The 22447-nt window shown below is 40.6% G+C and overlaps 1 long non-coding RNA gene across 3 annotated transcripts; it reads right to left on the minus strand.

Annotated features, from left to right (window-relative positions):
• Positions 1–359: 359 nt before the first annotated feature.
• On the minus strand, positions 360–5603 carry LOC119322956. Of its 3 annotated transcripts, XR_005155998.1 has the most exons (4): positions 5245–5603; positions 3530–3634; positions 2902–3069; positions 360–2797 (listed from the first exon to the last, which is right to left on the minus strand). It is a non-coding gene; the product is annotated as an uncharacterized LOC119322956 (long non-coding RNA). The 3 variants fall into 3 exon arrangements; XR_005155997.1 differs by having other exon boundaries at positions 3530–5603; XR_005155999.1 differs by having other exon boundaries at positions 2993–3069; positions 3530–5600.
• Positions 5604–22447: the final 16844 nt, after the last annotated feature.

Consider the following 22447-nt stretch of genomic DNA (forward strand, 5'->3'; position numbering starts at 1 on the left):
ATCGATGAAAATAGTTTCATGCTACAAGAACCTTCAACTAAACCATGCTATTTTTTAAACATGTTTATTACATTGTTAAATAATAGTCTAGGAAAAGGGAAACTTTGCATAATATGCATATGTTTAGTTTGAAAATATGAACACTATGATGAGAGAATAAAGTTGGCATGGTTGTATTTTTTTAGCAAGTTTGAAAACATGGTTATCATGATGAGAAACTTGGCCATGCATATTTTTCCTGCAAAAAAGAGGAAAAAGATATAAGAAACCTAAGAAAAAAACATGTCTTTGTTGTGCATATACAAAGATATAGAGATCAGGAGGTATTAGGATAGCCATATGTTATTTAGCCCAACCCACGTAGAGCGATGCCTGTGGCCTGTGAGGAGCTGAATATGAAGCGGCAGAGGGCGGAGCCAGCAAAGACTGCCTATCCCCTTCCTTTCTTTCTCAGTTCGTCAGCTGGGTAACAAAATGGTGTAGAGACCCACTAAATCCATGTTCAGCATGAAAAGAAATTCCGTTTTAGTTGTTTTAGTAGCGGGAAAGCATATATGATAAAAAAATTAACCCCCTTTAATAAAAAAGAGACTTGTCATCTATAATGAGGTATACCAACATATTTTAATTTGGTAGTAAAGTCCCATTTCAAGATCATGTCATGTTGAAAAAATGTGTATTTTTCAGTAATCTCCTGTTGCGCCAAATTGCGAACAGACCCACACCATACGTGCTTTGAAAATATTCCATTTATTAGTATTGAGCAAGCACATATGGTTACTATTCTAACCACTATATAAACAAAATGGACAGGGGCTTGTATAAGGGTAACCAAAATTCAAAATAAAAAAGTGTTGTATGTGTTGTTTTTCTGTTGATTTGGGTCTTGGAACACCTGATTAGGCAAGCACAGTATCACAAGTAAGAAAATGTGAAACATTGCTAATAACTTGCCTCATATACATGATAGTTTTAGGTCATACAAGCAGTGGGGGAAAGAAAAACAGTTTATATGTGACGAAGCAAGCCTAAGTCAAATAGGTAATGCCCATACAACCAAATTCATTACAATGGATGGATATTAGTCCTAAAACTGGAAAGTAAATATGCATAACAGAAGTGAATCGTAGAACATGGTTTATACACAACACAATAGTCTTCCTGTGAGAACAGCTTCTACCACACATCACCTGTAAACAAAAGAAAAGATAACCATACCATACTCAAGTTGACCAGTGCAAAGCTCGCTATAAAATAGAAACTTTAAAGACCATATCAGGTAATATGTTGATAGGATTTAGAAAACAATGTCCGAAAAAGAAAAATATTTCTCAGTATATAGTAGGATATCATGCATGCAACAATCATGTACATAGGTGTTCTCATCAATGAACTAACATCAAGCAAAACAACTAAAAGGCGCCATTCTAGGAAAGTCCGTATATTCTACATGCATCGACCACCACAAAACTGAAACGGAAATCAATATTATTAATCAACAAAAAACAAAAATATTTTTTTCAGAATCCATGAGAACGAATGGAGTGGAAACAGAAAATAATTTTAAATCTTTGAAGGATAAGAAAGAACTGCAATATTATAGGCTAACAGAATTGATCTTTTCCAGAGAAGATCTTTGCTAGAAGGAAAAAACAGGTTTAACCTTGGAAGAGGATTATTTTTGTTTATGGTGCAATGTAGCTTGCTAGCATTATGCAATGCAATAAAGGAGAAACTACTCTATTAACGACAAATTATACAGTGATAGGTGGTGTTGAAAACGAAACTGATATAAAATGTACAAGCCAATGTATCTTAATCATAGCAAACAACAAACAGCCAACAATGAGAAAATGCATACCACATACCAACAGCCAACAATAAGCACATGCATCACCCGCTGCTGCGAAAACAGACTCATCCCATTGGAGAGAAGCATGGTGGAGAAAATCAAAATCCACCAGAATAAAAAAGAAATCAAGCACGCATTACACATAAAACATTTACCCTAAGTTCATGCATTACAAAAATAAGCGAGGGCACCACATTTTCTAAAACTATAGTTTAAAGCTAGCAATCTGAACATATCACATATCCTAGGTGCAAAGAGTATCTTAACCACGGCTCTGCTTTTAGCTGAAACTTGCTTTTTTAGATATAGCAGTACATAAAAACACAATGAACATCTGAATAAGAATTTATTCTTCTAAAATTAATATGGCATGGGACTGCTATGGACAATGATGGAACATTTATGGTGACACAGTTTTCAGAAATCTTTTTCATTGTCATAGTGGATCTTAGGGAAAATGGACTTTCAATCAACTTCATAGTGGATCTTAGGGAAAAATTTCCTATGCCACTAATTAAAAATCCTATTATACAACACTGACAAGTGCGACCATGTTTTCATCAAAACAATATTACCAATTCTTTTGGTTGCAATGAAACACCGAAAACCTGGCTCGAGTACATTTGAACAATAACATTGTCGGCTATTTACATACCTGTAAAATTACATACTCATATATCAAGCTTTCAAAGTATAAGTATTTTTCAGGTCTGGACAGATTCAAGCAACTGAAAGAATATTATCCTTTTTAGTTAAAATTAAATAGCTTAATCTTCTATCAGATTAACATGGGCCTTAGGGTATAGAATAGACTTACAGTTGGATAGTAATTCGTGAAAACAGAGTAACCAGTGATAATCAAATCCATTACTGCATCAAGGTACTTTTTTCACATGATCATGCCATAAAGGCATTCCAGATTTGCAGAAGAAAGGTAGGAAACTCCTACAAAGCAGCAAGCAAAACACCCAGATTCAGAGCAGCTGGGAACAATAAATTCAGAAATAGATAATTAGTAAACATTGAGATTGCACGTGTTCTATTGCTACCTGCCTTCTCTTGTTAAGTAACTCATTCAAAGACAGATAGTAGCTCACTGATTAGTAGGTGGTGGTGTTCTAGATGCTCGTCTCTTCTCACCTTGGGCTCTCTGAATAAGTGATTATGTATTACCAAATCCAATGATGGCTAGCTCCATGAAGATCACACCTGTACCACTGCAAGCAAGCAAGCCAGCTGTTAGATCTATTTGTCCATATAAGATAGGAGTAGGAATACATGCATATCCTGCTATATGTCATTCAAAATTTCATTTTTCGAATATGCTAGCCTGCTAATTGCATTGGGACAAATTTGTAGAAGAAGCTAATCAGGGCATCTCCAATGCAAGAGTGCTTGTTCGCGCTTAGGCAATAAAAAATAATAATAACAGAAGTAGCATCGATCTATCAGCCTGCTTAAGTGAGTTTCGTAGTGGAGTGTTCCTTGCAGTTCAGGAGCACACCACGGATTCTTGGTCATTCAAATAAAGATCTTTTTCTCACTTACTCTATTATAATGTGATTGCTAGATCACGTACTAAATGTGTGTTGAAAAGAGAACTTATTTTGCAGTCAAAATAAAAAAACACGAGTAATCCAAACCAAACCAAGAGCTGAGGTGGTGACGAACACTCACCTCGACCTTGCCGAGCTTGCCCTTATTTAGAACCTTGAAAAGGGTGAATCCAGCGGGCGTCTCGAATGACATCAACATCTCCAACCAAGCAGCAACTCAACTCACCTAGATAAAAGCACACCACACAACGAAATCAAAATAAAGACCAAAAATTGCAAAGACATGAGAAATGATCAGCATGGCAATATTGTTCAGCAGTCAAACAGTGCCAAAATGATACATTGAGAAATCTATATTGGCCTATAACACATGAATATTCCAATGTTAGTCCTGGGACTGCATCAACCACAATACAAAAAACATTGAATAAATTTGACACATCTTGTCAGTGGAATAAATTTAGAACATATTGTACAATAAATTTGACACATCTCGTCAGTGGAATAAAATTAGAAGTTATTGTACACCTTTTGTTAGTTCTCTAGCACATATATCTTGAGCAGAACTCTTAATCTGAATCATTTGAGGCAATTATCATTCTATATAACCAGCCTAATTAATCCCCCACGCAAAAAAATCGTACTCTTAGCAACAAAAAAAGCAGATAATGGAATAGGAAAAACACTAAAATGTCTACTTCCAGATTTTTTTGCGGGTTACTTCCAGATTCATGGGCGTGCAAGCACTATGGAGTAAAATTGAACAAGCTTTCGATGAACAACATACAGGGAGGCACCTCGCTACTGGTTGTTCCGGTTTTTTGACAAATAGCGCGATAGGGAGGCATGGTGCTACTGATAGGATATAACTAATCAGGAGGCTATAGAACATTAAATAGAGGCTACATCATCAGATCAACAAAAGCTTCAACAACAGGACACACTGGTAGTTGTAGAGGACTATCATCGATAGCACAAAACTGAATCCTTACATGTACATGTCATCTGAAATTTCCATTTTTATTCAAGCTACATTTACAGGCTGCTTTTTAGATACAGAAAGTTGGGAGACACATAATCAAAGCAAGCCCGCAGATAGTGATAGATGAGGCAGAATAACTACTATAGTGAAAGTATCCAAGCAATCAACCAATGATAGAAATACCATGCAAATCTTATCCAAAAACACAAACAATAAAAGTTATTAGCACTCTGCCACAGAAATCAAATAGGGGAGGTATTGATCTGAGGTTTGCATTATCAATTTGTGTGTTGATGCCATGGACGATCGAAGATCGGCTACGAAGCCGAGGCACAATCAATGGTACCTATGACATCCATGAATCAAAATCATTAGTTTTCCAAAAATGAAGTATGGAGGCGGGGAGGATAGGAGCACACTGCCACAGATAACCACATAATCGTCCTGCAAATGCTTGTCGTCGGCATAAGAATATACTGCCACCAAAAGTCCCAAAGCCAACCATTCCAGGACAAACCTCAACATATGCAGAGCGGTCAAGTACAAAATAATTAGTTCTCTAGCACATATATCTTGAGCAGAACTCTTAATCTGAATCATTTGAGGCAATTATCATTCTATATAACCAGCCTAATTAATCCCCCATGCAAAAAAATTGTACTCTTAGCAACAAAAAAAGCGGATAATGGAATAGGAAAAACACTAAAATGTCTACTTCCAGATTCTTTTTTTTGCGGGTTACTTCCAGATTCATGGGCGTGCAAGCACTACGGAGTAAAATTGAACAAACAAATCTAAAATACATGGGATGAGAAGGAGGAGGTGAAGGAGCAGGAAGATAGGGAGGAGCTCACATAGGGAGGTGCCACCAGGGGAGAGGGAGACGACGGTGTGCCCCCACGATGACCTTTGTCGCTGACCTTCGCTATCCCTGCAGTGACGGCACGCAGGTGGATCGGCCGCTTCTCGCCATGCAACCTCGTCCTCCATGGCCTTGGCCGTCGCCGCCCTGCCCGCGGCCGCCGCATCGGCCCTCTCCGCGCCCGCCCCGGCCGCCGCCGGCACGGCGTCGGCGCGGATCGGGCCCTCGGCCGCCACAGAGGTCGGATGGAGCAGGGGAAACGACCATGGGATCGTAGGAAAGGGACCTAGGGTTTGTGGCGGCTGAGGGAAAGAGATCGAGGAGGGAGGCAGGGCTGCGAGTGCGGGCTGCAGGGTTACCCACGCCCCCTCAAATGGCGCGACGTGCACGCGGCATGCGGTGAGAGGGCGCACTCGCACCTCGAAACGACTTACCCAGCCAATAGTCGCAGAACAAGAGCCCACCGGTCATTCGCCATGCAAACTTACCACGCGGTAAAAATCAGCAGGGAGAGCAGTGAGCATCTAACGGTCGAAACAAAGTCAAAGACCAGTTTCACTACGATCTAACGGCCATCGAAGGAAGCGATCGGGGGAGCCTTCTCCATGCGAGTTGGCTAGCCTATGTATTGTTTTAAATGTCAAATATACCTTTGTTCACTTTGCCATCCTTATTATCCACCAAATATTTGGGGCAGGTCCATTTCTAGTGACCATTTTCTTTGCAGTAGAAGCACTCCGTTTCAGGCTTAGGTCCAGCTTTGGGCTTCTTCACGGGAGTAATAACATGCTTGTCATTCTTCTTGAAGTTCCCTTTTTTTTCCTTTGCCCTTTTCTTGAAACTAGTGGTCTTGTTTAATCATCAACACTTGATGATCTTTCTTGATTTCTATGTTCGCCGATTTCAGCATCACGAAGAGCTCGGGTATCATTTTCGTTATCCCTTGCATACTATAGTTTATTACGAAGTTCCAGTAACTTGGTGATGGTGACTAGAGAACTCTGTCAATCACTATCTTATCTAGAAGATTAACTCCCACTTGATTCAAGTGATTGTAGTACCCAGACATTCTGAGCACATGCTCACTAGTTGAGCAATTCTCCTCCATATTTTAGGTAAAGTACTTGTCAGAGGTCTCATACCTCTTGACATGGGCATGAGTCTAAAATACGAATTTCAGTTCTTGAAACATCTCATATGCTCCGTGATGTTTCAAAAACATTTTTGAAGTCTCGATTCTAAGCCGTAAAGCATGGTGCACTAAACTATCAAGTAGTCATCATATTGAGCTAGCCAAACGTTCATAACGTCTGCATCTGCTCCTGCAATAGGTCTGTCACCTAGTGGTGTATCAAGGACATAATTCTTCTGTGTAGCAATGAGGATACACCTCAGATCACGGACCCAGTCCGCATCATTGCTACTATCATCTTTCAACTTAGTTTTCTCTAGGAACATATAAAAAATATAGGGAAGCTATAACGCGAGCTATTGATCTACAACATAATTTGCAAAATACTATTAGGACTAAGTTCATGATAAATTAAAGTTCAATTAATCATATTACTTAAGAACTCCCACTTAGATAGACATCCCTCTAGTCATCTAAATGATCACGTGATCCAAATCAACTAAACCATGTCTGATCATCACATGAGATGGAGTAGCTTTCAATGATGAACATCACTATGTTGATCATATCTACTATATGATTCACGTTTGACCTTTCTGTCTTAGTGTTCCGAGGTCATATCTGCATATGCTAGGCTCTTCAAGTTTAACCCGAGTATCCTGCGTGTGCAAAACTGGCTTGCACCCGTTGTATGTGAGCGTATAGCTTATCACATCCGATCATCACGTGGTGTCTAGGCACGAAGAACTATAGCAACGGTGCATACTCAGGGAGAACACTTATACCTTGAAATTTTAGTAATGGATCATCTTATAATGCTACCGTGGAACTAAGCAAAATAAGAATATAAAAGATAAACATCACATGGAATCAAAATATGTGACATGATATGGCCATCATCATCTTGTGCCTTTGATCTCCATCTCCAAAGTACCATCATGATCTCCATCATCACCGGCATGACACCATGATCACCATCATCTTGATCTTTATCAACTTGTCATCACATGGTCGTCTCGCCAACTATTGGTTTTGTAACCATTGCTATCGCATAGCGATAAAGTAAAGCAATTACATGACGCTTGCATCTTATGCAATAAAGAGACAACCATAAGGCTCCTGCCATTTGCCAATAACTTTAACAAAACATGATCGTCTCATACAGCACATCATGTCTTGATCATATCACATCACAGCATGCCCTGCAAAAACAAGTTAGACGTCCTCTACTTTGTTGTTGTATGTTTTACGTGGCTGCTACGGGCTTCTAGCAAGAACCGTTCTTACCTATGCATCAAAACCACAACGATTTTTTGTCAAGTGTGCTGTTTTAACCTTCAACAAGGACTAGCCGTAGTCAAACTTGATTCAACTAAAGTTGGAGAAACAGATACCCGCCAGCCACCTGTGTGCAAAAGCATGTCGGTATAACCAGTCTCATGAACGCGGTCATGTAATGTCGCTCCGGGCCGCTTCATCCAACAATACCGTTGAATCAAAGTAAGACATTGGTGGTAAGCAATATGACTATTATCGCCCACAACTCTTTGTGTTCTACTTGTGCATATAACATCTACGCATAGACCTGGCTCGGATGCCACTGTTGGGGAACACGGTAATTACCAAAATTTTCCTATGATCACGCAAGATCTATCTAGGTGATGCATAGCAACGAGAGGGGAGAATGTGTCCATGTACCCTTGTAGACCAAAAGAGGAAGCGTTTAAATAATGCGGTTGATGTAGTCGAACGTCTTTGCGATCCAACTGATCCAAGTACCGAATGTATGACACCTCCGCGTTCAGCACACGTTCAACTCGATGACGTCCCTCGTGCTCTTGATCCAATTAAGGATGAGGGTGAGTTCTGTCAGCACGATGGCGTGGCGACGGTGATGATGATGCTACCGGCGCAGGGCTTCGCCTAAGCACTACATGGTATGATCGAGGTGTGTAACCGTGAAGGGGGCACAACACACGGTTGGGAGGGAAACTTGTGTGTATTTGGGGTGCCCCCTGCCCACGTATATAAAGGAGGGAGGGAGGGAGGCCTCTCCCCTAGGGGTGCGCCTAAAGTATGGAGTCCTACTAGGACTTCCAAGTCCTAGTAGGAATCTCTTTCCCTTTTGGAGTAGGAGAGAAGGAAAGAGGGAAAGAGAGAGGGAGTAGGAAAGGGCAAGGGGGGCGCCGCCCCTTCCCCTAGTACAATTCGGACCCATGGGGGGGGGGCGTGCACCACCTCCCCTTTGGCCTGCCTCCTCCTTTCCCGTATGGCCCAATAAGGCCCATTACTTCTCCCGGTGAATTCCCGTAACTCCCCGGTACTTCGAAAAATACCCGAATCACTCAGAACCTTCCCGATGTCCAAATATAGCCTTCCAATATATGAATCTTTGCGTCACCCTTTCGAGACTCCTCGTCACGTCCGTGATCTCATCCCGGACTCCGAACAAACTTCGGTCATCAAAACACATAACTCATAATACAAATCGTCATCGAACGTTAAGCGTGCGGACCCTACGTGTTCGAGAACTATGTAGACATGACCGAGACACATCTCCGGTCAATAACCAATAGCGGAACCTGGATGCTCATATTGGCTCCTACATATTCTACGAAGATATTTATCGGTCAAACCGCATAACAACATACGTTGTTCTCTTTGTCATTGGTATGTTACTTGCCCGAGATTCGATCGTCGGTATCATCATACCTAGTTCAATCTCGTTACCGGCAAGTCTCTTTACTCGTTCCGTAATGCTTCATCCTGCAACTAACTCATTAGTCACATTGCTTGTAAGGCTTATAGTGATGAGCATTACCGAGAGGGCCCAGAGATACCTCTCCGATACATGGAGTGACAAATCCTAATCTCGATCTATGCCAACCCAACAAACACCTTCGGAGATACCTGTAGATCATCTTTATAATCACCCAGTTATGTTGTGACGTTTGATAGCACACAAGGTGTTCCTCCGGTATTCGAGAGTTGCATAATCTCATAGTTTGAGGAACATGTATAAGTCATGAAGAAAGCAGTAGCAATGAAATTGTAACGATCATAATGCTAAACTAACGGATGGGTCTTGTCCATCACATCATTCTCCTAATGATGTGATCCCGTTCATCAAATGACAACACATGTCTATGGTTAGGAAACATAACCATCTTTGATTAACGAGCTAGTCAAGTAGAGGCACACTAGGGACACTATTCTTTGTCTATGTATTCACACATGTACTAAGTTTCCGGTTAATACAATTCTAGCATGGATAATAAACATTTATCATGATATAAGGAAATATAAATAACAACTTTATTATTGCCTCTAGGGCATATTTCCTTCAACTACTTCAAAGTTGTCCATGTTAATCCAAACTAAAATGGCCCCAGCTGTATTCACAATAGACATCCACTTCCAATTAAAAAATCCATCTGTATCCAAAAGTTTTAATTGAACGTGTCTTTCTTTGATTCAAAAGACTAACAATTTCAGGGCATTGTTCCCTCGTGAGTTCATGCACCCTATTAATCTTTTCAGGTCTATTCAAGCCCTTGTCATATCAAATTAATGCAACTACCATTTATATATTTTAGAAAGGGATTTTCTACTACCTTTTCTTCTACTAGACACCTCAATCTAGGGGAAAGAGTTATCATCCTCTAGAATATTGTTTGATGAAGTGGGTGATGTAGCAAAACATTCTAAGTTAGAATTACTGATTATTTTGCCCTCACTGATATCAATATCAGGAGGAAGAAACATATCGGGGTGCTCATTATGAAATTCATCCAATCTCTGGAATTCAACATTAATCTCAAAATCCAAGTCACCAAGCTTGACTCCAACATTTCTAGCTTTCTCGGTAATATTAAAATTATACAGAATAGCAAAATAATTATGAATACCATAAGAAAAATTATTTACCTCTATTCGTCTCTAAATTCTTGGCCTTCTTCAAGTCTTGTGCTTTCTAGATAGTGGATGTCCCACCTCTATTTATCCTCGTACTCACTCTAGTAGCCACCACATGCGTCCACTTCTGCTTATTTTTTGTCCCCCCTGATTGGGATCTCATGATCTTCCTAATCAGAAGCCTCATTGAACCAGTTGAGAAGTTGAGAACTAAATTATCAAATCTATCATGCCCTCCCTAATAATCTAAATATGCTCCTTAATTGGCTTCCATTTTTTCTTAGTAATTTTTTAGGAAGATGCTAACCTTTTTTTTCAAAACACCCCATATATTAATTAATTAAAATGTTATTACAATCTTTCATTATAGCATATAACACTAGGGTGAAAAACTATTAATAAGAACCCCAGCGGACCTACTAACAAGCTAAACTTTGCAATCTCATGAGCCACCCCATTGGCAAGCTGATTAATTTTAGAAATATTAAAATTCTGGATCAGCTTGGAGATACTCAAAGCCTATTTCTTCAGGTCAACAAGAGGAGACCTATCAAGCTTTTCATTTGCATGGAAAAACGTAAAAAAGCATAACCAATCTCTGGAATAACATACCAGTGAAGGGTAATACTGGTATAAAGAGGCAAGCATGGAGCTCATCTTCATTCACGTTGCTACACCAACCAATAAAATCCCGCGAAGAAATGATTACTTCGACATGTGAGTTTCTAGCAGCCACCCCCACACTGGCAGCACTAATACTCTTAAAAAACTGGTGCCGACATTGATCTCTATATAATCAGTCGGGGGAGGCTTCCACAACACGTGATCTTTTTAAACCTTTGATATTGAAGTAGGCAGAAATTGAAATGGAACTTTTGTTTTATTTTCAGGAAAAAATCTAAATTTTTGTGGAAGGAGTGGGAAATCTAAATTGCTCGGCCACTAAACCGCGACAGGCATGGATTGCTCATGTCCATACTGAAAAGCCATGGAGGCATTTGGGGTAGTCTCTTGGAACTGAAGATTTACAGAAATTTATTGCCGCTACTAAGGTGACCTTAGCAACTGTGGAAGCACAATTTTTTTGTATGATGCATGGCTGGATGGCGCCCCTATTGCTTCTATTGCCCCAGATATTGTTGAGGTTATCCTAGAAAACATTAGATCTAGAAGGATAGTTGCTTTTTCCCTTGATGGAGGTCGTTGGTTAAAAGATTTTAAAGCCCCGCTCTCAATAGACAAATTTATCGAGTTACTTAAGTTATCGGAGGCCATCCATGGAGTTCATCTTGACTGTGACGGTAATGAGAAATGGAAATGGAACCTTCAGTCTTTTGGTCATTTTTCATCAAAATCAGCCTTGACCAATGCAATTTGGAAATCTTGGTTCCCTCTCATATGCAAATTCTTTAGTTGGTTGGCTTCTGATAACCCACAAGTATACGAGATAGTTGTAGCCTGTTTCGATAAGCAAGAGTGTCGAACCCAACGAGGAGCTAAAGGTAGAACAAATATTCTCTCAAGTCCTATCGGCCACTGATACGACTCTACACACGCTTGACATTCGCTTTACCTAGAACAAGTATGAAACTAGAAGTACTTTGTAGGTGTTGTTGGATAGCTTTGCAAGATAATAAAGAACACGTAAATAAAAGGTAGGGGCTGTTTAGATAAAGAAGCAATAAAGTAAATATTAGTAGAGAGCCTTTTGTTACGAGAAAGTTATTTGTCGAAGGCAATCGATAACTAGACCGGTAATCACTATTGCAATTCTATTTGAGGGAGAGGCATAAGCTACCATACTTTCTCTTCTTGGATCATATGCACTTATGATTGGAACTCTAGCAAGCATCCGCAACTACTAAAGATTCATTAAGGTAAAACCCAACCATATCATTAAAGCATCAAGTCCCCTTTATCCCATACGCAACAATCCCCTTACTCGGGTTTGTGTTTCAGTCACTCACGCAACCCACTATAAGAGAATCATGAATGCATTGCAACACCCTACAACGGGAATCCCTCACGCTTGCGCGACACGGAGGGCACCATATGACAGCAGCAATAATAAAACATGCAACTCAAACCAATCACGATCATCAATTAACCCATAGGACAAAACGGATCTACTCAAACATCATAAGATAGCCATACATCATTGGGAAATAATATATAGCATTGAGCACCATGTTTAAGTAGAGATTACAGCGGGTAAGAGAGGGGTTACACCGCTGCATAGAGGGTGGAAGAGTTGGTGATGAAGGCGGTGAAGTTGTTGGTGAAGATCGCGGTGATGATGATGGCCCCCGGCAGCGCTCCGGCGCCACCGGAAGCAAGGGGGAGAGAGCCCCCCTTCTTCTTCTTCTTCTTCCTTGACCTTCTCCCTAGATGGGAGAAGGGTTTCCCCTCTAGTCCTTGGATCCCATGGCTTGGGAGGGGCGAGAGCCCCTCCAAGATTGGATCTGTCTCTTTGTCTCTCTCTGTTTCTGCGTTCCCATATCCTCCCCCTTCACTGTTTCTTTTATATCCGGAGATCCGTAACTCCGATTGGGGTGAATCTTTTGCCCAGATTTTTCTCATAAAATTAGCTTTCTTGCGGCAAAAGAAGAGCGTCAACCACCTTACGGGTGGCCCACGAGAGTGCCAGGCGCGCCTAGGGGGGAGGGCGCACCCCCTGTCTCGTGGCCACCTCGGGCACTGTTTCACGTTGATTCTTCCTCCGGAAAATCCCAAATATTCCAAAATAATTCTCCGTCCGTTTTTATCCCGTTTGGATTCCGTTTGATATTGGGTTTTTGTGAAACATAAAACATGCAACAAACAGGAACTGACACTAGGCACTGGATCAATATGTTAGTCCCAAAAATAGTATAAAAAGTTGCCAAAAGTATATGAAAGTTGAATAATATTGGCATGGAACAATTAAAAATTATAGATACGACGGAGACATATCAGCATCCCCAAGCTTAATTCCCGCTCGTCCTCGAATAGGTAAATGATACAAAAGATAATTTTTGATGTGGAATGCTACCTAGCATAATCTTGATCATATGTCTAATCATGGCATGAATATTAAGACACGAGTGATTCAAAGCAATAGTCTATCATTTGACATAAAAACAATAATACTTCGAGCGTACCAATAAAGCAATCATGTCTTCTCAAAACAACATGGCCAAAGAGAGTTATCCCTACAAAATCATATAGTCTGGCTGTTGCTCTATCTTCATCACACAAAGTATTTAATCATGCATAACCCCGATGACAAGCCAAGCAATTGTTTCATACTTTAGTAATCTCAAACTTTTTCAACTTTCACGCAATACATGAGCGTGAGCCATGGACATAACACTATATGTGGAATAGAATGGTGGTTGTGGAGAAGACAAAAAGGGAGAAGATAGTCTCACATCAACTAGGCGTATCAACGGGCTATGGAGATGCCCATCAATAGATATCAATGTGAGTGAGTAAGGATTGCCATGCAATGGTGCACTAGAGCTATAAGTGTATGAAAGCTGAAACTAAAAACTAAGTGGGTGTGCATCCAACTTGCTTGCTCATGAAGACCTCGGGCATTTGAGGAAGCCCATCATCGGAATATACAAGCCAAGTTCTATAATGAAAATTCCCACTAGTATATGAAAGTGAAAGCATAGGAGGCTCTCTTTATGAAGAACATGGTGCTACTCTGAAGCACAAGTGTGGTAAAAGGATAGTAGCCTTGCCCCTTCTCTCTTTTTCTCTCATATTTTTTGTTTTCTCTCTCTCTTTTATTTTTTTTATTTTTTTGGTGGGCTTCTTTGGCCTCTTTTTTTATATTTGGGCTTCTTTGGCCTCTTTTATTTTTCATAAAAGTCCGGAGTCTCGTCCCGACTTGTGGGGGAATCATAGTCTCCATCATCCTTTCCTCACTGGGGCAATGCTCTAATAATGATGATCATCACACTTTTATTTACTTACAACTCAATATTACAACTTGATATCTAGAACAAAGATATGACTCTATGAATGCCTCCGGCGGTGTACCGGGATGTGCAATGATCTAGCGTAGCAATGACATCAAAAAACGGACAAGCCATGAAAACATCATGCTAGCTATCTTACGATCATGCAAAGCAATATGACAATGAATGCTCAAGTCATGTATATGATGATGATGGAGGTTGCATGGAAATATATCTCGGAATGGCTATGGAAATGCCATGATAGGTAGGTATGGTGGCTGTTTTGAGGTAGGTATATGGTGGGTGTATGGTACCGGCGAATGTTGCACGACATAAGAGAGGCTAGCAATGGTGGAAGGGTTAGAGTGCGTATAATCCATGGACTCAACATTAGTCATAAAGAACTTATATACTTATTGCAAAAATCTACAAGCCATTGAAAACAAAGTACTACGTGCATGCTCCTAGGGGGATAGATTGGTAGGAAAATACCATCGCTCATCCCCGACCGCCACTCATAAGGAAGACAATTAATAAATAAAATTGTGCTCCAACATCATCACAAAGCGGTTCACCATACGTGCATGCTACGGGAATCACAAACCTCAACACAAGTATTTCTACTAATCCACAACCACCCACTAGCATGAATCTAATATCACCACTTTTATACCGCAAAACTATTGCAAGGAATCAAACATATCATATTCAGCGATCTACAAGTTTATGTAGGATTTTATGACTAACCATGTGAATGACCAATTCCTGTCATCTCTCTAAATAGATATAAGTGAAGCAAGAGAGTTTAATTCTTTCTACAAAATATATGACCACGCTCTAACAAATATAAGTGAATCAAAAGAGCATTCTACAAATGGTGGTTTTCTAAGTGAAGAGAAACAGGCAATCCAAACTTCAAATGATATAAGTGAAGCACGTGAAGCATTCTATAAAGCCATACTCAAAAGATTTAAATGAAGTGAAATGAGCATTATATAAATCAACCAAGGACTATCTCATACCAGCATGGTTCATAAAAGAAAAATGAAAACTAAATGCAAAATACGCTCCAAGACTTGCACATATCGCAGGAACGAAACGAATCCGAAAACATACCGATACTTGTTGAAGAAAGAGGGATGCCTTCCGGGGCATCCCCAAGCTTAGACGCTTGAGTCTCCTTGAATATTTACTTGGGGTGCCTCGGGCATCCCCAAGCTTGAGATCTTGCCTCTCTTCCTTTTCCTCATATCGAGACATCCTCGATTAGACACTTCATCCACACAAAACTTCAACAGAAAACTCGATAAGATCTGTTAGTATAATAAAGCAAATCACTACTCTAAGTACTGTTGCAAACCAATTCATATTTTGTTTTTGCATTGTGTCTACTTTAATATAACTTTTTCATGGCTTAAATCAAATGCTATAAATTGATAGATTCATCAAAACAAGCAAACTATGCATGAAAAACAGAATCTGTCAAAAACAGAACAGTCTGTAGCAATCTGAACATTCACCAAACTTCTGGTACCCCAAAAATTCTACCAAAATTAGTAAAAATAAAAAAGTTGTACAGAAAGACAGTGAAAAAGGAATCAGAACCATTTGGCGTTCCAGTAAAAAAATGTAAAATAGCGCACTATAGCCAAGTTTTTGTCCTGCACCGTACAAACCAACAAACATTGTAAACATCCTAAAGGCAAACCTCGACACATTATTTTTATAATAAAATGGAATTATACAAGGGGATAATTATTTTTGATGAAAATTTTCTGTAATCAAGATTCACAAAGTTTCCGTGAGCATGAACAAAGTTCAAGGCTAGCTCCCACTTCAACAATGCTTGTCTCTCTCACTTTCACTTTCCTTTTTGAAAAGTTTTTAGGTTCCCCTCTTTATTTTTTTATTTTTAGACTATATAAAAGCACTCAACAGAAATAAATGAATTTCTAAAACTTCCGAGTTGTCTCCCTGGCAGCGCTTTCTTTAAAGCCATTAAGCTAGACATTTAGTGCTCAAGTAATGAATCCACCCAGATCCCAAGGTATATCAAAGCCAATTTTAATTAACAATGATTTGTAATTTATTAATGAGCACAAAGTAACATTTATCAAGCAACAACAAAGTCTAATTCTCTTCCTATGCATCGGCATGTCATAAAAGAACAATTCATGCACACATAGTAAAGGTCAATGCATAGTATAAGCAGTTTTTTGCAATTTTATAATATGGGAAACATAAGGAGGCGGAGATGTAGTTCCTCTCTCATTATAATTGCAAGTAGGAGCATCAAGCACATGCATATTACATTCATCAAAATTATCATGTGCAACAGTAAAAGGCAACCCATCAATGTAGTCCTTAGTAAGCACAAACTTCTCCGATATAGTGTAGTTCGGAGAATTCAAATGGATAATAGGACTATCATGCGTGGGTGCAATAGCAACAATTTCATGTTTAACATAAGGAACTATAGCAAGTTCATCTCCATAAGCATAATTAATATTGGCATCTTGGCCACAAGCATAGCAAGCATCATCAAAAAGGGATATTTCTAAGAGAATCAACGGGATCATAGCAATCACCATAGCAATCATCCTTCGGTAAGCACGAAGGGGAATTAAACAATGTATGAGTTGAAGAGTTACTCTCATTAGAAGGTGGGCACAGGTGACCAATCCGCTCTTCCTCCTTTTGTTCTTCACTTTCCTCATCATCTTTTTCATCCAATGAGCTCACAGTTTCATCAATTTCTTCTTCCATAGCTTCCTGCAAAATATTAGTCTCTTCTTGGACAGCGGAGACTTTCTCAATAAATGCATCAATATTGGAATTGTATTCATAATTTTTATAGCAATATCTAAGTATAGCAAAAAATTTAGGTCTGTAAACTGAATCATCAAAATCTTCAAACTCTATAAACATAGATTCAATCTCATAAGCACCCATAAAAGCAACAAATTCTTCTATTTGTTCCACATCATAGTAATCATAGATACCATTAGCATAAGAAGCCAAGGTTTTATTATCATTAAATTCGCATGAAAAGGGAAGGTGTGGAGCCTTCATCCTAGAGCAACAAGTATAATCATATCTCAAGCATAGATCCCGAGCGTACCAATGCAATATATTAATTTGATCACATAACAGTTTCCCTTTTTGTGTCAAGCGATAATCCCTAAAGTATTCACGTTGATCCAGTGTTACTCCCATAACATAATTGAAATGGGTTTTCTCAGGATTATCAAAGTAGTACATAATATTTTGAACATAGCAAGCATCGAGGGTTTTAGGGGGTTCCCCATCTCCATGAGTAGCAAGTACACCTATTTTTTTGGTATTTTGTGTTCCATATCCATAACTAAAGATAGAGAACAACTTAGAACAGCAAATAAAAATTACTTCGTGATAAAGCAAACAAGCACACACGAGAATATTCACCCCACGCTATGACTCCCCGGCAACGGCGCCAGAAAAAGGTCTTGATAACCCGCAAGTATACGGGATAGTTGTAGCATCTTTCTATATGTAAGAGTGTCGAACCCAATGAGGAGCTAAAGGTAGAACAAATACTCTCTCAAGTCCTATCGGCCACTGATACGACTCTACACACGCTTGACGTTCGCTTTACCTAGAATAAGTATGAAACTAGAAGTACTTTGTAGGTGTTGTTGGATAGCTTTGCAAGATAATAAAGAACACGTAAATAAAAGGTAGGGGCTGTTTAGATAAAGAAGCAATAAAGTAAATATTAGTAGAGAGCCTTTTGTCACGAGAAAGTTATTTTTCCAAGGCAATCGATAACTAGACCGGTAATCACTATTGCAATTCTATTTGAGGGAGAGGCATAAGCTAACATACTTTCTCTTCTTGGATCATATGCACTTATGATTGGAACTCTAGCAAGCATCCGCAACTACTACAGATTCATTAAGGTAAAACCCAACCATAGCATTAAAGCATCAAGTCCCCTTTATCCCATACGCAACAATCCCCTTACTCGGGTTTGTGTTTCAGTCACTCACGCAACACATTATAAGCGAACCATGAACGCATTGCAACACCCTACAGCGGGAATCCCTCACGCTTGCGCGACACGGAGGGCACCATAGGACAGCACCAATAATAAAACATGCAACTCAAACCAATCACGATCATAAATTAACCCATAGGACAAAACAGATCTACTCAAACATCATAAGATAGCCATACATCATTGGGAAATAATATATAGCGTTGAGCACCATGTTTAAGTAGAGATTACAGCGGGTAAGAGAGGGGTTACACCGCTGCATAGAGGGAGGAAGAGTTGGTGATGAAGGCGGTGAAGTTGTTGGTGAAGATCGCGGTGATGATGATGGCCCCCGGCAGTGCTCCGACGCCACCGGAAGCAAGGGGGAGAGAGCCCCCCTTCTTCTTCTTCTTCCTTGACCTTCTCCCTAGATGGGAGAAGGGTTTCCCATCTAGTCCTTGGCTCCCATAGCTTGGGAGGGGCGAGAGCCCCTCCGAGATTGGATCTGTCTCTTTGCCTCTCTCTGTTTCTGCGTTCCCAGATCCTTCCCCTTCACCGTTTCCTTTATATCCGGAGATCCGTAACTCCGATTGGGGTGAATCTTTTGCCCAGATATTTTTTCATAAAATTAGCTTTCTTGCGGCAAAAGAAGAGTGTCAACCGCCTTACGAGTGGCCCATGAGAGTGCGCCCAGGGGGGGAGGGTGCGCCCCCATGTCTCGTGGCCACCTCGGGCACTGTTTCACATTGATTCTTCCGCCGGAAAATCCCAAATATTCCAAAATAATTCTCTGTCCGTTTTTATCGCGTTTGGATTCCGTTTGATATTGGGTTTCTGCAAAACATAAAACATGCAACAAAAAGGAACTGGCACTGGGCAGTGGATCAATATGTTAGTCCCGAAAATAGTATAAAAAGTTGCCAAAAGTATATTAAAGTTTAATAATATTGGGATGGAACAATCAGAAATTATAGATACGACGGAGATGTATCAGCATCCCCAAGCTTAATTCCTGCTCGTCCTGGAGTAGGTAAATGATAAAGAAGATAATTTTTGATGTGGAATGCTACCTAGCATAATCTTGATCATATGTCTAATCATGCATGAATATTAAGACACGAGTGATTCAAAGCAATAGTCTATGATTTGACATAAAAACAATAATACTTCGAGCGTACCAATAAAGCAATCATGTCTTTTCAAAACAACATGGCCAAAGAGAGTTATCCCTACAAAATCATATAGTCTGGCTGTTGCTCTATCTTCATCACACAAAGTATTTAATCATGCACAACCCTGATGACAAGCCAAGCAATTGTTTCATACTTTAGTAATCTCAAACTTTTTCAACTTTCATGCAATACATGAGCGTGAGCCATGGACATAGCACTATATGTGGAATAGAATGGTGGTTATGGAGAAGACAAAAAGGGAGAAGATAGTCTCACATCAACTAGGCGTATCAACGGGCTATGGAGATGCCCATCAATAGATATCAATGTGAGTGAGTAGGGATTGCCATGCAACAGATGCACTAGAGCTATAAGTGTATGAAAGCTGAAACTAAAAACTAAGTGGGTATGCATCCAACTTGCTTGCTCATGAAGACCTCGGGCATTTAAGGAAGCCCATCATCGGAGTATACAAGCCAAGTTCTATAATGAAAATTCCCACTAGTATATGAAAGTGAAAGCATAGGAGGCTCTCTTTATGAAGAACATGGTGCTACTCTGAAGCACAAGTGTGGTAAAAGGATAGTAGCCTTGCCCCTTCTCTCTTTTTCTCTCATATTTTTTTATTTTCTCTCTTTTTATTTTTTTTTATTTTTTTGGTGGGCTTCTTTCCCCTTTTTTTATATTTGGGCTTCTTTGGCCTCTTTTATTTTTCATAAAGTTCGGAGTCTCATCCCGACTTGTGGGAGAATCATAGTCTCCATAATCCTTTCCTCACTGGGGCAATGCTCTAATAATGATGATCATCACACTTCTATTTACTTACAACTCAATATTACAACTCGATATCTAGAACAAAGATATGACTCTATGAATGCCTCCGGCGGTGTACCGGGATGTGCAATGATCTAGCGTAGCAATGACATCAAAAAACGGACAAGCCATGAAAACATCATGCTAGCTATCTTACGATCATGCAAAGCAATATGACAATGAATGCTCAAGTCATGTATATGATGATGATGGAGGTTGCATGGAAATATATCTCGGAATGGCTATGGAAATGCCATGATAGGTAGGTATGGTGGTTGTTTTGAGGTAGGTATATGGTGGGTGTATGGTACCGGCGAAATTTGCGCGGCACAAGAGAGGCTAGCAATGGTGGATGGGTGAGAGTGTGTATAATCCATGGACTCAACATTAGTCATAAAGAACTCATATAGTTATTGCAAAAGTCTACAAGACATTGAAAACAAAGTACTACGCGCATGCTCCTAGGGGGATAGATTGGTAGGAAAAGACCATCGCTCGTCCCCGACCGCCACTCATAAGGAAGACAATCAATAAATAAAATTGTGCTCCAACTTCATCACAAAGCGGTTCACCATACATGCATGCTATGTGAAACACAAACCTCAACACAAGTATTTCTACTAATCCACAACCACCCACTAGCATGACTACGGTACAACAGTTTCCTCTTTGGTGTTAAGGAGGCAAGCGCAGGCGCAGAGTCCCGAGGAATCAGCCAAAGGTTTCCATTCCCGTGCAACAAGACCAAGACCGTCAGGACGGCAGGATGGAGGTCATCACCGAGCCCACCACGGCGTCACGACCAGAGGATTTTGCAGGCGAAGACTACTTTTGTCAAGATAACATTTCTAGTTGTCTCCCTTTGAATTTGGCCATTGTGGGATCCCTTCCTGCCTTCATTTGGGAAGAGGACCAAGGCCACTATGAATAGGACCTAGCCACCACCATAGAGGGGGATCCATATCCTGAAGATCGTCCTCTCCCCCACCACCTCAACAACACACCTTTTGAGGTTGTTCTCCCACTGTATTAGTTCGTCCTCAGCCCCTCGAGGCCAATCCACCACAAAGCAGGAGTAGGGTTTTACACCGCAAGGTGGCCCGAACCTAGGTAAACTGCTGTGTCCCATTTCCCTTCCCGTTCATCGAGCTAGGCCATGAGATTGGCGAGTAGGCAGACTAGGGAGGTTGAGTTCTTCACACGCACCCCAGAGTTCGAACCTCTCAAGGGTCCGCGGAGCCCGAAATCTGACATTTGGCGTGCCAGGTAGGGGTGCGTCGGAGCCTCCACTACAAAAAAATACACTTCCGTGATGATACGTGTTTGTTATAGTAGGTCGCGTTTTTTGTCATGCATGTACATCCATGACAAATTTATGACAGAATAAAGATAGTCATACCTGTGCTGTTGTAGAAGTGTTCCATGGCATTACCAAAATTATCATCACGGAAGTGTCCACTTCCATGACAATAAATCACGCGTCATAGAACTGCTTTCGTCAAGGGTGACCAACACATGGCATCCACTGTAACGGAACACCGTTAAGATATCGGGTCGGGTTTTGGATCCGATAACCCGTTAACAGCCCCGACCAATGGGGATTTTCTACGTGTAAAATCATCATTGGCTGGAGGAAACACGTGTCGGCTCACCGTTGGGACAAATGTCATCCACTCATTGGACAAAAGGCGCCTATGATACGTCGACATGTGGCACGGCCCAACAGAGGCCCATTCGTGTGAAAAGGCCGACCCATTTGACTTGGTCAAAAGGTGGCGGGCCGGCCCATGGAAAGCCTATTAATGGCCTGTTCGCATATAGCCCATTTACAGCCCGCTAACCCAGGGCCCGTTACGCCCTATCCAAATTAGGCCCAGTAGCGTCATCTGGGCCATCCAATATGATTCCAGCCCGTTTTCACTTCTGGCCCATGTATGACCCATGACATCTTTCGGCCCATATGAGGCCCTATGTAACTCTTGGCCTATTAACGGCCCGTGGTGAAACTGGCCCACAATGAACAGTGTATCACTTTACACCCACTAACGGCCCCTGGTGAAACTGGCCCGTAATGAACATCATATCACTTTATACCCATTAAGGGCCCGTTATTCAGTTGGGCCGTTTCCAGCAAATGTTATCTTTCGGCCTTCTCAGAGCCCATTTATTCTTGGGCTCATTTCTAGCATTCGTTTACTTAC

Source organism: Triticum dicoccoides, chromosome 6B (assembly GCF_002162155.2).
Source record: "Triticum dicoccoides isolate Atlit2015 ecotype Zavitan chromosome 6B, WEW_v2.0, whole genome shotgun sequence".
NCBI lineage: Eukaryota > Viridiplantae > Streptophyta > Magnoliopsida > Poales > Poaceae > Triticum > Triticum dicoccoides.